Here is a 13242-nt window from a genome sequence, read left to right as displayed (position 1 = left end):
ATTGTCTGACCTTTGTCTGACATATTAAGTAGGAATGCTTGATTAAAAAAGCAGAGGGAGGACTGTTGTAGCTCCATGTGGTCCAACCTCCAGAGCTGGTGGCCCAGGACCATGTCCAGGTGGTTCTGAGTGCCTCCAAGGACGGAGACTCCACCACCTCCCTGGGCAACCTGGGCCAGGGCTGGGCCACCCTGCCAGTGAAAAGTGTTTCCTGCTGTGCAGAGGGACCCTCCTGTGTTCCAGCGTGTGCCCATGGGCTCTGGTCCTGGCACTGGGCACCACGGGGAAGAGCCTGGCTTCGTCCTCTTGGGCACCCTCCCTGCAGGTATGGATGAGATCCCACGGATGAGATGCCCCTGAGCCCTCTCTTCCCCACGCTGAACAGCCCCAGCCCTCCCAGTTGAGGATCCCCTCCCTCCACCTGCTGGCCACGCTCCTCCTCCTGCAGCCGCGGACACCCTTGGCCACCTTGGCTCGTGGTCAGCTTGGTGCCCCCCAGGACCTCCTCTGCCAAGCTGCTTTCCAGCCGCTGGCCCCAGCCTGCGCTGGTGCCTGGGCTTGTTCCTCCCCAGGGGCAGGGCCTTGCACTTGTTGAACTTCACCAGGTTCCTGCTGCCCCATTTCTCCAGCCCACCCAGGTCCCCAGACACCAGCACAGCCACTGGGGGACCAGACACCCCCACTCCCCCCAGTTTTCTGGGTGCCAGCTGTACCCTGTGCCAGCCAGTCCCCATAGGGATTGGGCAGTGAGGGGGTCACTCCCCCAGCCGCGGGATGGATGGATGAACCACGACACTAGGGATAGAAAAAACATTTAATTGTTAACATTTCAGATGGGGGAGCGCCCCAGGGGGGTTCCCAGCCCCACGTCCCCCAGCCTCCCAGTGGTAGGGGAACCCGCTGGTCTTGTGGGACCAGCGCTGCCACCACAGGGGCTTGAAGAAGTGGATGCCGGGGAGTCCGGCAGCGGCGTCTCCACCAGGCCTTCAGGCAGCACCAGAGCCGGGTGCAGCCCTCCCGCAGGAACCGTCCTGCCCTGCACGGCCCCGGCGCTGTTGGCCATTTGAGCTGCCCACGGGCACCCGCAGCCATGGGCTGGGCTCTGCGGGGGTGCTCCTGCCCAGAGCAGTGGGGATCCTCCTGCCCAGCCCCAGGGAGCTGCTCCTGTCGATGTCTGCATCCACCCGCAGCAGCTCTGCTCCAAGGCAATGGGGCCACACTCTGGCCCCCATCATCCCCAGCACCTTCATCCTGGTGGGTGGGAGCTGAGGGGTGGGGGTCCCACGACAGGGCCACCTGCCACCCCCACTGCCAGGCCAGCCCTGCCCACAGGAGCACAGGGCACGGCTCAGTCACCGCCTCTGTGGCCTGGAGGGCACGGATGAGCTCGAGGACGAGTTGCCCTTGACCATGGCCATGGCTGGGGGACCATTGGGGGTTGTCTCCATGTCCACAGGGCTCTGCCACCTGTCCCCTCAGTCCCCAGAGCCCCGCTCTTGCTCTGTGGCCACTGGCTCCTCTTGAGGGGTGTCGCAGCCAAGGGCCGGCCCCGGGTCCCCCACTGGCCCCTTGTCAGAGGGTCTGGTGGGACCAGCGCTGCCACCACGGGGGCTTCCCTCGCCCCATGGAGCTGCTCCTTTCTGGCTCCATGGGGCTGGTGCTCTTCACTTCCTTTTGGCTTCTTCTGCCCAGCTCCACAGGTCTGCTCCTGCCCGACTGTGGGACAGCTGCTGCCTCACGCAGTGGGGCTGCTCCTTTGCACCCCCAGGGAGCTGCTTCTGTCTTCTCCCGTGTCCTTGTCCTTCTCCATGGCCACATCCGCCCCCGGCAACTCCACGCCAAGGCACTGGGGACACACTCTGTCCCCCAGCTGCCCCTGCACCTCCATCCTGGTGGGGGGGAGGGAGAGTTCCCCGGGGAGGGTCCCACTGCAGGGCCCTGCCGCCCCCCACCACTGGGCCAGCACCGCCTGCAGACGCTCACATTGCTGCTCATGCATCGCCTGGGTGGCCCGGAGGACGCGGATGAGCTCGAGGACGAGCTCCCCCTTGACCATGGCCATGGCTGGGGGACTGCCGGGGGTTGGCTCCATGTCCACGGGGCTCTGCATCCTGTCCCCGTGGTCCCCAGAGACCCGGTCCTGCTCTGTCCCTGCTGGCAGCTCCAGTGGGGTGTTGTGGCCAAGGACTGGCTCTGGGTCCGCCACCGGCCCCTTCTCAGCCTTGGGGACCGAGGGGTCCCGAGCGGGTGAGCGCTGCCAGCTCCGCCATCGCACCAGGCCAAGGCTCCGGGAAGGAGTAAAGGGAGCTCACGGAAGATGAGGCCAGGGAGCCCAGGGAGTCCATGGAGGCCAGCGGGGCCCGCGGGGACAGGCGCTCCCTGCTCAACACCTCTGTGCTCGCCCTGCAGAGGAGAAGAGGGAAGAGACCCCGCTGCACCCCGGCCCCTCCAGTGGGACCCATGGGCAGCACCCCGTCCTCGGCTGGCAGGCAGGGCTGCCCAGCACAGGCAGGGTCAAGGCACGAGGTGAGGGTCTGGTGCAGGATTTGGGGTCTCCCCGGCACTCACCACATCTCCAGGGTCCGCCTGGGCTTCTCTACTCCTCCATCTGCTGGCGAAGAACCTGCTGAGGGAGGAGACGCAGTGAGCGCCCAGCAGCCCCCAGCACAGCCCCGGGTCAGGGCTCCGGTCGGGTGCTGGCCTTTTGCAGGGCGCTCGGTGCCGGGGCCACTCACCACTCTGCTCCTCCGGCCGGGCTCTCGCCATCCTCGTCCGAAGCTTCGACTTCTTCCACCATTTCTGCAGGATCCCCAGGAGCTGGGTGAGATGGGAGCAGCTCCCAGCCCCGTGCCGCAGCCCCCCATGACACTCCACTCCACGCCACGCCACACCACGCAACACAACGCCATGCCACACCGTGCCAACTAATGCCACCCCACACCACCCCACGCTGCACCACTCCACCCCACCACACTCCACGCCGCGGTGCAGTGCGGTGCAGTGCGGTGTGGTCCAGCAGTCACCTACCCTGAGCCGCTTGGCCCGCAGTATGGCAGAGACCAGGCTGAGCTGCAGCACCAGCATCAGGAGCGGGAGCAGCTGAGCCGGGCTTGGGATGTTGGAGTGCCCCATGGCAGCGGCTGTGGTGCAGCTGCGGCACTCCGGGTCACCAGCAGAGGCCCGCCGTGCGGATCCCCAGGGACCTCGTGGGTCGGCAGTGAGGGGACCCCCAACACTGCTGGTGTGGCAGAGGCTGAGGCTGCAGTCTGCCGAGATGAGGCCAGACTGCGGTGCCCACTGCCTGCTGCCTGCTCCCGCAGGGCCCCGCACCCTCATTTATAGTAGGGCAGGCAGGCACGCCCCCTTTGTGACACCGTGGGGCAGGCGGGGACCCCTTTGTGACCCCGTGGGGCAGGCAGGGACCCCCATTGTGACACCCAGTGGCCTCCCACGCCCTTCCCTGCCTGGTACGGGCGGACGCGAGGGGCTCAGGAGGGCCTGGGATGTCCCCTGGAAATCAGGGGTGGCAGCTGCTGGAAGCCCATGGTCTGCAGGACGGGGGAGCCTGGGGTTTGTTGTAGTCCTCACTTTAGCATTAGTATCAAGGCTCGCTGAAGCCTTAGGCCCCAAGAACTGTCACCTAGATCCGCCGACCGTGCAGTGAACTTTTACTTGTCTACATGAAGGAAGGCCCCTGAAACCGGTGCAAACCAGAAAGATAAGGAGGCTTCAACCTCAGCAGAAGCTGCGATCTTAGAGATAAGAGAAGAATCGACCCGCCTAGAGACAAGGAAAGGGCCCAATGAAGAACGGGAAGACCCCAGACCCTGATAGTACTATTGGTCCGAACTGTCTCCTGAGGGGAGAAGAATTTAGACTGTAAGGGTCTAATTACCCAGGGATTTCTTTGTTCTGGGTCCCTGTCCGGAGACATTCGGATCGAGCTGTTTTCACCGCTGTACCAATAAATTCATCTGGCGTACATCATATCGGAGACTCTGCTTCGGGAAGCCTTGGGTCGAGCCAGAGGGGAAAGGAAGCGCCCGAGGGTACAAATTTAGTTTAGTAGTACAAATACTACTAAATCCCTGGCCAGCAAATGATCCAAACTGGGACTATAATCATGCAGCGGACCGAGCCATTTGTCAGACAGGGCTGCAAATTTGGTAGAAGCTATTAGAGCATGTGGGGAACTAGGATTGAACTGGACTAACGTACAAGAATGCAGGCAGAGACCTGAGGAGCATCCTGGTGATTTTGGGGATGTCTCTGACAAGCTTTGCTAAAATACGGAGGAATGGCGCCGCAGAATTGTAATGACGTGCTCGCGATTAGCATCTTTGTGGATCAGGCGGCACCCGATATACAGAATTACTTTAAGGAACACGTGCCCGCGTGGCAGGGGAGAATTTACAAAGGATTTTGAGTATTGCTGTGTTTGGAAAGGCAAAAAGCTGAGCAGATTAAAGAAAGGGAAAAAAAACCCCAAGCAAAAGAGCAGGAGGCAATTGTATTGGCCTCAGCTTTAGCAAGGCATTTGCAAGTGAGAGACAGGGGTCGGCGAGCGGGGGAAGGAGACTGGATACTAGGTCTGAGCTAAGATTTGGGAGAAAGGAAAGGGGATTGCGAAGGAATGTTGGAAGGAGTGTTATTATTGTGGGAATCTAGGGCATATCCAGTGGGAATGCCCACTCCGGCCACGGGAGAGGGCAAAAGAAGGAAATTATCACTGGGAAGAACTGGCCCGGGAAGACTCACAATCACAATGACTGGAGGGAAGAAAGCTCATGGATCTTGAAGGGGAAGCAGGGTGTCTGGGAATGTTTAATGTGTGGGTAACCCATTGGATCAGCAGGGCCAAATTATAGGTGAAGTTGACAGTCGTGAAGTTGAATTCTTGGTAGAAGCAGGAGCCACATTATCCCTTTTGAATTTTACCCTGAGAAGGTCTTGGACCACAGATAGAATTTCAATACATGGAGTCACAGGACAGAGAAAGCAGAATTTGAGCAAACCATATTAGTAACCATAGGAAACAAGAGTATATGGGGGCGATTTGTATTGGCAGAGGAGTCCCCAGTGTGCCTGTTAGGGAGAGATCTCTTGCAGGCTTTAGATGGAGAATTACATTTGTCGCCCGAAGGAATAGATTTAATAATCATGGGAATGAGTGTAATCACTGGAAGCCCAAATAATGAGCTAAAAATACGGGAAGTATTGAAATCTGTACCAACAAAGTTGTGGAGTAAAACTAGCACGGATGTGGGATTACTAGTTTCATCTCAACCCGTAAACATCAAAACAAAGGGAGGGCACCCCGCTCCAGCTGTCAAACAGTACCCGAGTCCCCAAGAAGCTGAGAAGAGCATTCAAAAGCAAATAGATCGGTATTTAGCCCAAGGAATCTTGAAGGCGTGTATGTCACCGTAGAACACTCCTATACTGCCTGTCAAAAAGAACAGATTAGATGAAGATGGGGACCCGGAATACCGTTTTGTGCAAGATCTACGGGTAGTTAATCAGCACGTAGTGACTCCTCATCCAGTAGTGCCCGATCCCTGTACCATACTTCTACAAATACCGTATTGGGCAAGATATTTTACTGTGATTGATCTAAGGGCTGCCTTCTTTAGCATCCCTTTAGAGGAGGACAGCCAACTTTTGTTTGCCTTTACACGGAAAGGACAATAATTGACCTGGACACGTCTCCCACAGGGGCTTGCAGGGTCTCATACAATTTGTCACAAATACTGAGAAATGATTTGAGAGACGTAAAATTAAATTGCCCGGCAAATCAGCCCTTGTACAATATGTAGATGATTTGCTAATAGCAAGTAAAGATGAGGATGCCTGTATAAAAGACACTACACATCTGTGTACTGCCTTAGCGGAGAAAGGTCATCGTGCATCCCCGTTCACACTTCAGCTGTGTCAGAAGGAAGTGAAATATTTAGGGTTTATCCTCAGGGAAGGGCAGTGGGTAATAGACCCAGAAAGAATAGAAGCTATAATAAAGCTTCCACGTGCAGTCAAAAAGAAACAGTTGCGAGGGTTCCTTGGAGCTGTGGGATTTTGTCGACCATGGATTCCTGAGTTGGGAGAATTAACAAGATCACTGACAGAAGCAACAAGAACTGAGGAGATAGAACCTAGTGCGTGGGGTCCAGAAAGGGAGCAAGCTTTTAAAATGATAAAAGGAGCTTTGGCATCAGCTCCCGCTCTTGGACTCCCAGAGTACACAAACCCCTTTAATTTGCATGTCCATGAGCAAAAAGGGATAGCCAGTGGAGCAGTAACGCAGAAACTGGGTCCACATCACAGGCCAGGCACTATGACTCAATTCAGCTTGATCCAGTGGCGGCAGGGGCACCAGCTTGCAATAAATCGGTAGCGGCAGCAGCGGCTATATTGGAGAAGAGTCGCCCACTTATCTTAGGACATCCAGTGACCGTTTATGTACCACACGAAGAGGAGTTACTATTGAAGCAATGTGCGACCCAAGCATTGTCACCGCAACGGGCACATAGGTATGAACTAATTCTACTAATGGCAGATAATGTTACTCTGCGGAGATGCAATACCCTGCATCCTGCGATGTTGTTACCATCGCCTGATGATGGGGAGGAACGTCATCAGTGCGAACGAGTAATGCTTACTTCTAGCAAACCACGAACAGATTTAACTGATGTTCCTTTGCAGAATCCAGATTTCGCTCTATTTGTAGACGGCTCATCCTACTACTTGCATGGACAACGACAGACTGGGTACGACGTGGTCAGCCAAGGACAAGTGATGGAAGCTGAACCACTCCCAGCAAGGCTGAGCGCACAAGGAGCAGAACTGGTAGCGTTGACACGCACAGCTCATCTAGGAATGGGAAAACGAGTCAATACTTACACAGACTCTCGGTATGCCTTCGGGGAACACCACGCAACGGGAATGTCATGGAAAGAACAAGGATTTTTCACATCATCAGGAAAAAGGGTCTCCAATAGAGAGGAAATGCGCAGTTTGCTGGAATCGGTCCAACTACCCTGTCGTGGTTTAGCCCCAGCCAGCAACTAAGCACCACGCAGCCGCTCGCTCACTCCCCCCTGGTGGGATGGGGGAGAGAATCAGAAGAGCAAAAGTAAGAAAACTCGAGGGTTGAGATAAAGACAGTTTAATAGGGAAAGCAAAAGCCGTGCACGCAAGCAAAGCAAAGCAAGGAATTCCTTCACTACTTCCCATGGGCAGGCAGGTGTTCAGCCATCTCCAGGAAAGCAGGGCTCCATCACGCCTAATGGTTACTTGGGAAGACAAACGCCATCACTCCAAATGTCCCCCCTTCCTTCTTCTTCCCCAGCTTTATATACTGAGCATGACGTCACGTGGTATGGAATAGCCCTTTGGTCAGTTTGGATCAACTATCCTGGCTGTGTCCCCTCCCAGCTTCTTCTGCACCTGGCAGAGCACGGGAAGCTGAAAAGTCCTTGGCTAGTGCAGCAACAACTAAAACATCTCTGTATTATCAACACTGTTTTCAGCACAAATCCAAAACATAGCCCCATACCAGCCACTCTAAAGAAAATTAACTCAATCTCAGCTGAAACCAGGACATACCCAGAGAAATTGCTGTGATACATTGCCCAGCCCATAGCAAAGATACTACAGAAATTAGCGATGGAAATGCTTTAGCTGATGCAGCTGCAAAAGCTGCAGCCCAGCAACCTCTGAAGGAGTGTATGGTTGCAATCTCAATGGACAATCAGAACGAATGGCCACATTTAAGAGACCCCAAAGCCATGTATGAAAAGGACTCTACAGCACAGGAAAAGAAACAATGGGGAAAGTGGGAAGCAGAACAAGATGACAACGGGATATGGACAATTGGAGGAAAACCAGTTTTGCCAAAGAAGTATTTGATGACCATGGCTAGGTGGTTTCATGACCAAGGTCATGGAGGAGCAGGGGCAGTGGCTAACCAGGTACAAAAAGATGGACAGCACCAGGAATTTATGCCGCCGCAAAGAGGATCACCAGTAGCTGCCCAACGTGCCAAAAGTTTTCAAGTATCAAGTCAAGTTCAGAGTCAGGGGGACGACCATGGGCCTATTTCCCTTTTCAGCAATTACAAATAGATGACGCAGATATGCCATCCACCAGCAGATACAAACACTTATTAGTCATAGTTCATCAACTGTCAGGTTGGGTAGAAACATTCCCCACCAGAAAAGCAGGCACAGGAGGAGTAATGAAAGCATTATTGAAGGAAATTATACCCAGGTACGGAGTTCCCAAAGCAGTTGAATCAGACAGGGGTGCCCATTTTACAGCAAATACAATCGGTCAACTAGATAAGTCGCTAGGTACAGAGAGGAACTTGCACACTCCCTATCACGCACAATCCTCAGGACAGGTAGAAAGCTCAAACAGAACCTTAAAGGAAAAGGTAGGAAGAAAATCTACAAACATAGGTTTGAAGTGGCCGGACGCACTGCACTTAGCCCTACGGGATGTGCAAAATGCCCCGCAACAACCCATAGGGCTGACAGCAGCAGAAATTCTCTTTGGGAGACATTTGGCCCTACGAGGGACTTATATCCCAGCTAAGACCGGCCCGTTGGATGGAGGTGAACGATTGACCCAGTGTGTTATAAATGGTAATTTGGTATTTGTCAATGTGACTTGTGAAACTACTATGCCAGTATTGACAACTGTCTCTCCAACCACGAGACATCCCATGATAATAGTATTGTGCTTTGCCTTAATGTGTTACTTGTAATCATATTATATATACGAACACGGTGGTTAACTGTTTGTCTTGAAAGAATTCGCGGGCATTGTCTGACCTTTGTCTGACATATTAAGTAGGAATGCTTGATTAAAAAAAGCAGAGGGAGGACTGTTGTAGCTCCATGTGGTCCAACCTCCAGAGCTGGTGGCCCAGGACCATGTCCAGGTGGTTCTGAGTGCCTCCAAGGACGGAGACTCCACCACCTCCCTGGGCAACCTGGGCCAGGGCTGGGCCACCCTGCCAGTGAAAAGTGTTTCCTGCTGTGCAGAGGGACCCTCCTGTGTTCCAGCGTGTGCCCATGGGCTCTGGTCCTGGCACTGGGCACCACGGGGAAGAGCCTGGCTTCGTCCTCTTGGGCACCCTCCCTGCAGGTATGGATGAGATCCCACGGATGAGATGCCCCTGAGCCCTCTCTTCCCCACGCTGAACAGCCCCAGCCCTCCCAGTTGAGGATCCCCTCCCTCCACCTGCTGGCCACGCTCCTCCTCCTGCAGCCGCGGACACCCTTGGCCACCTTGGCTCGTGGTCAGCTTGGTGCCCCCCAGGACCTCCTCTGCCAAGCTGCTTTCCAGCCGCTGGCCCCAGCCTGCGCTGGTGCCTGGGCTTGTTCCTCCCCAGGGGCAGGACTTTGCACTTGTTGAACTTCACCAGGTTCCTGCTGCCCCATTTCTCCAGCCCACCCAGGTCCCCAGACACCAGCACAGCCACTGGGGGACCAGACACCCCCCCCCCCCCCACATTTCTGGGTGCCAGCTGTACCCTGTGCCAGCCGGTCCCCATAGGGATTGGGCACTGAGTGGGTCGCACCCCAGCCACAGGATGGGTAGATGAAGCCCAGCACCAAAGACAGAGAAAACATTTAATTTTTAACATTTCAGGTGGAGGGGTGCCCCAGGGGGGTTCCCAGCCCCGCGACCCCATCCGCTCAGTGGTAGGGGAACCCGTTGGACTTGTGGGACCAGCACTGCCACCATGGGGGCTTGCAGACGTGGCGGGGCCGGCAGCGGCGTCTCCACCAGGTCTTGAGGCAGCGCCAGATCCGAGTGCAGCCCTCCCACAGGCACCGTCCTGCCCTGCACGGCCCCGGGGCCGCCTGGCCACCAGCCCTGCCCGTGGGCAGCCGCGGCCGTGGGCTGGGCTCTGCCGGGGTGCTCCTGCCCAGAGCAGTGGGGATGCTCCTGCCAGGGTCCATGGAGCTGCTTCTTTCTGCCTCCATTGCGCTGTTCCTCTTCACCTCCATCGGGCTCCTCCGCCCCAGCCCCACGGGGCTGCTTCTCTCCGGCTCCATGGGGCTGCTCCTCTTCACTTGCGTTGCGCTTCTCCTGCCCAGGTCCTCAGGGCTGCTCCTGCCCGACACTGTGGGACGGCTGCTGCCTGTCGCAGTGGGGCTGCTCTTCTCCATCTCCAGGGAGCTGATTTTGTCTGCTCCCGTGTCCTTCTCCTTGACAATGTCCACATCCGCCCCTGGCAGCTCCACGCCAAGGCACTGGGGACACACTCTGTCCCCCAGCTGCCCCTGCACCTCCATCCTGGTGGGGGGGAGGGAGAGTTCCCCGGGGAGGGTCCCACTGCAGGGCCCTGCCGCCCCCACCACTGGGCCAGCACCGCCTGCAGACGCTCACATTGCTGCTCATGCATCGCCTGGGTGGCCCGGAGGACGCGGATGAGCTCGAGGACGAGCTCCCCCTTGACCATGGCCATGGCTGGGGGACTGCCGGGGGTTGGCTCCATGTCCACGGGGCTCTGCATCCTGTCCCCGTGGTCCCCAGAGACCCGGTCCTGCTCTGTCCCTGCTGGCAGCTCCAGTGGGGTGTTGTGGCCAAGGACTGGCTCTGGGTCCGCCACCGGCCCCTTCTCAGCCTTGGGGACCGAGGGGGTCCCGAGCGGGTGAGCGCTGCCAGCTCCGCCATCGCACCAGGCCAAGGCTCCGGGAAGGAGTAAAGGGAGCTCACGGAAGATGAGGCCAGGGAGCCCAGGGAGTCCATGGAGGCCAGCGGGGCCCGCGGGGACAGGCGCTCCCTGCTCAACACCTCTGTGCTCGCCCTGCAGAGGAGAAGAGGGAAGAGACCCCGCTGCACCCCGGCCCCTCCAGTGGGACCCATGGGCAGCACCCCGTCCTCGGCTGGCAGGCAGGGCTGCCCAGCACAGGCAGGGTCAAGGCACGAGGTGAGGGTCTGGTGCAGGATTTGGGGGTCTCCCCGGCACTCACCACATCTCCAGGGTCCGCCTGGGCTTCTCTACTCCTCCATCTGCTGGCGAAGAACCTGCTGAGGGAGGAGACGCAGTGAGCGCCCAGCAGCCCCCAGCACAGCCCCGGGTCAGGGCTCCGGTCGGGTGCTGGCCTTTGCAGGGCGCTCGGTGCCGGGGCCACTCACCACTCTGCTCCTCCGGCCGGGCTCTCGCCATCCTCGTCCGAAGCTTCGACTTCTTCCACCATTTCTGCAGGATCCCCAGGAGCTGGGTGAGATGGGAGCAGCTCCCAGCCCCGTGCCGCAGCCCCCCATGACACTCCACGCCACGCCACGCCACACCACGCAACACAACGCCATGCCACACCGTGCCAACTAATGCCACCCCACACCACCCCACGCTGCACCACTCCACCCCACCACACTCCACGCCGCGGTGCAGTGCGGTGCAGTGCGGTGTGGTCCAGCAGTCACCTACCCTGAGCCGCTTGGCCCGCAGTATGGCAGAGACCAGGCTGAGCTGCAGCACCAGCATCAGGAGCGGGAGCAGCTGAGCCGGGCTTGGGATGTTGGAGTGCCCCATGGCAGCGGCTGTGGTGCAGCTGCGGCACTCCGGGTCACCAGCAGAGGCCCGCCGTGCGGATCCCCAGGGACCTCGTGGGTCGGCAGTGAGGGGACCCCCAACACTGCTGGTGTGGCAGAGGCTGAGGCTGCAGTCTGCCGAGATGAGGCCAGACTGCGGTGCCCACTGCCTGCTGCCTGCTCCCGCAGGGCCCCGCACCCTCATTTATAGTAGGGCAGGCAGGCACGCCCCCCTTTGTGACACCGTGGGGCAGGCGGGGACCCCCTTTGTGACCCCGTGGGGCAGGCAGGGACCCCCATTGTGACACCCAGTGGCCTCCCACGCCCTTCCCTGCCTGGTACGGGCGGACGCGAGGGGCTCAGGAGGGCCTGGGATGTCCCCCTGGAAATCAGGGGTGGCAGCTGCTGGAAGCCCATGGTCTGCAGGACGGGGAGCCTGGGGTTTGTTGTAGTCCTCACTTTAGCATTAGTATCAAGGCTCGCTGAAGCCTTAGGCCCCAAGAACTGTCACCTAGATCCGCCGACCGTGCAGTGAACTTTTACTTGTCTACATGAAGGAAGGCCCCTGAAACCGGTGCAAACCAGAAAGATAAGGAGGCTTCAACCTCAGCAGAAGCTGCGATCTTAGAGATAAGAGAAGAATCGACCCGCCTAGAGACAAGGAAAGGGCCCAATGAAGAACGGGAAGACCCCAGACCCTGATAGTACTATTGGTCCGAACTGTCTCCTGAGGGGAGAAGAATTTAGACTGTAAGGGTCTAATTACCCAAGGATTTCTTTGTTCTGGGTCCCTGTCCGGAGACATTCGGATCGAGCTGTTTTCACCGCTGTACCAATAAATTCATCTGGCGTACATCATATCGGAGACTCTGCTTCGGGAAGCCTTGGGTCGAGCCAGAGGGGAAAGGAAGCGCCCGAGGGTACAAATTTAGTTTAGTAGTACAAATACTACTAAATCCCTGGCCAGCAAATGATCCAAACTGGGACTATAATCATGCAGCGGACCGAGCCATTTGTCAGACAGGGCTGCAAATTTGGTAGAAGCTATTAGAGCATGTGGGGAACTAGGATTGAACTGGACTAACGTACAAGAATGCAGGCAGAGACCTGAGGAGCATCCTGGTGATTTTGGGGGATGTCTCTGACAAGCTTTGCTAAAATACGGAGGAATGGCGCCGCAGAATTGTAATGACGTGCTCGCGATTAGCATCTTTGTGGATCAGGCGGCACCCGATATACAGAATTACTTTAAGGAACACGTGCCCGCGTGGCAGGGGAGAATTTACAAAGGATTTTGAGTATTGCTGTGTTTGGAAAGGCAAAAAGCTGAGCAGATTAAAGAAAGGGAAAAAACCCCAAGCAAAGAGCAGGAGGCAATTGTATTGGCCTCAGCTTTAGCAAGGCATTTGCAAGTGAGAGACAGGGGGCGGCGAGCGGGGGAAGGAGACTGGATACTAGGTCTGAGCTAAGATTTGGGAGAAAGGAAAGGGGATTGCGAAGGAATGTTGGAAGGGAGTGTTATTATTGTGGGAATCTAGGGCATATCCAGTGGGAATGCCCACTCCGGCCACGGGAGAGGGCAAAAGAAGGAAATTATCACTGGGAAGAACTGGCCCGGGAAGACTCACAATCACAATGACTGGAGGGAAGAAAGCCTGCGGATCTTGAAGGGGAAGCAGGGTGTCTGGGAATGTT

This window comes from Ciconia boyciana, chromosome 1 (assembly GCF_034638445.1).
Source record: "Ciconia boyciana chromosome 1, ASM3463844v1, whole genome shotgun sequence".
Classification (NCBI taxonomy): domain Eukaryota; kingdom Metazoa; phylum Chordata; class Aves; order Ciconiiformes; family Ciconiidae; genus Ciconia; species Ciconia boyciana.
This window is presented reverse-complemented; position numbering follows the sequence as displayed.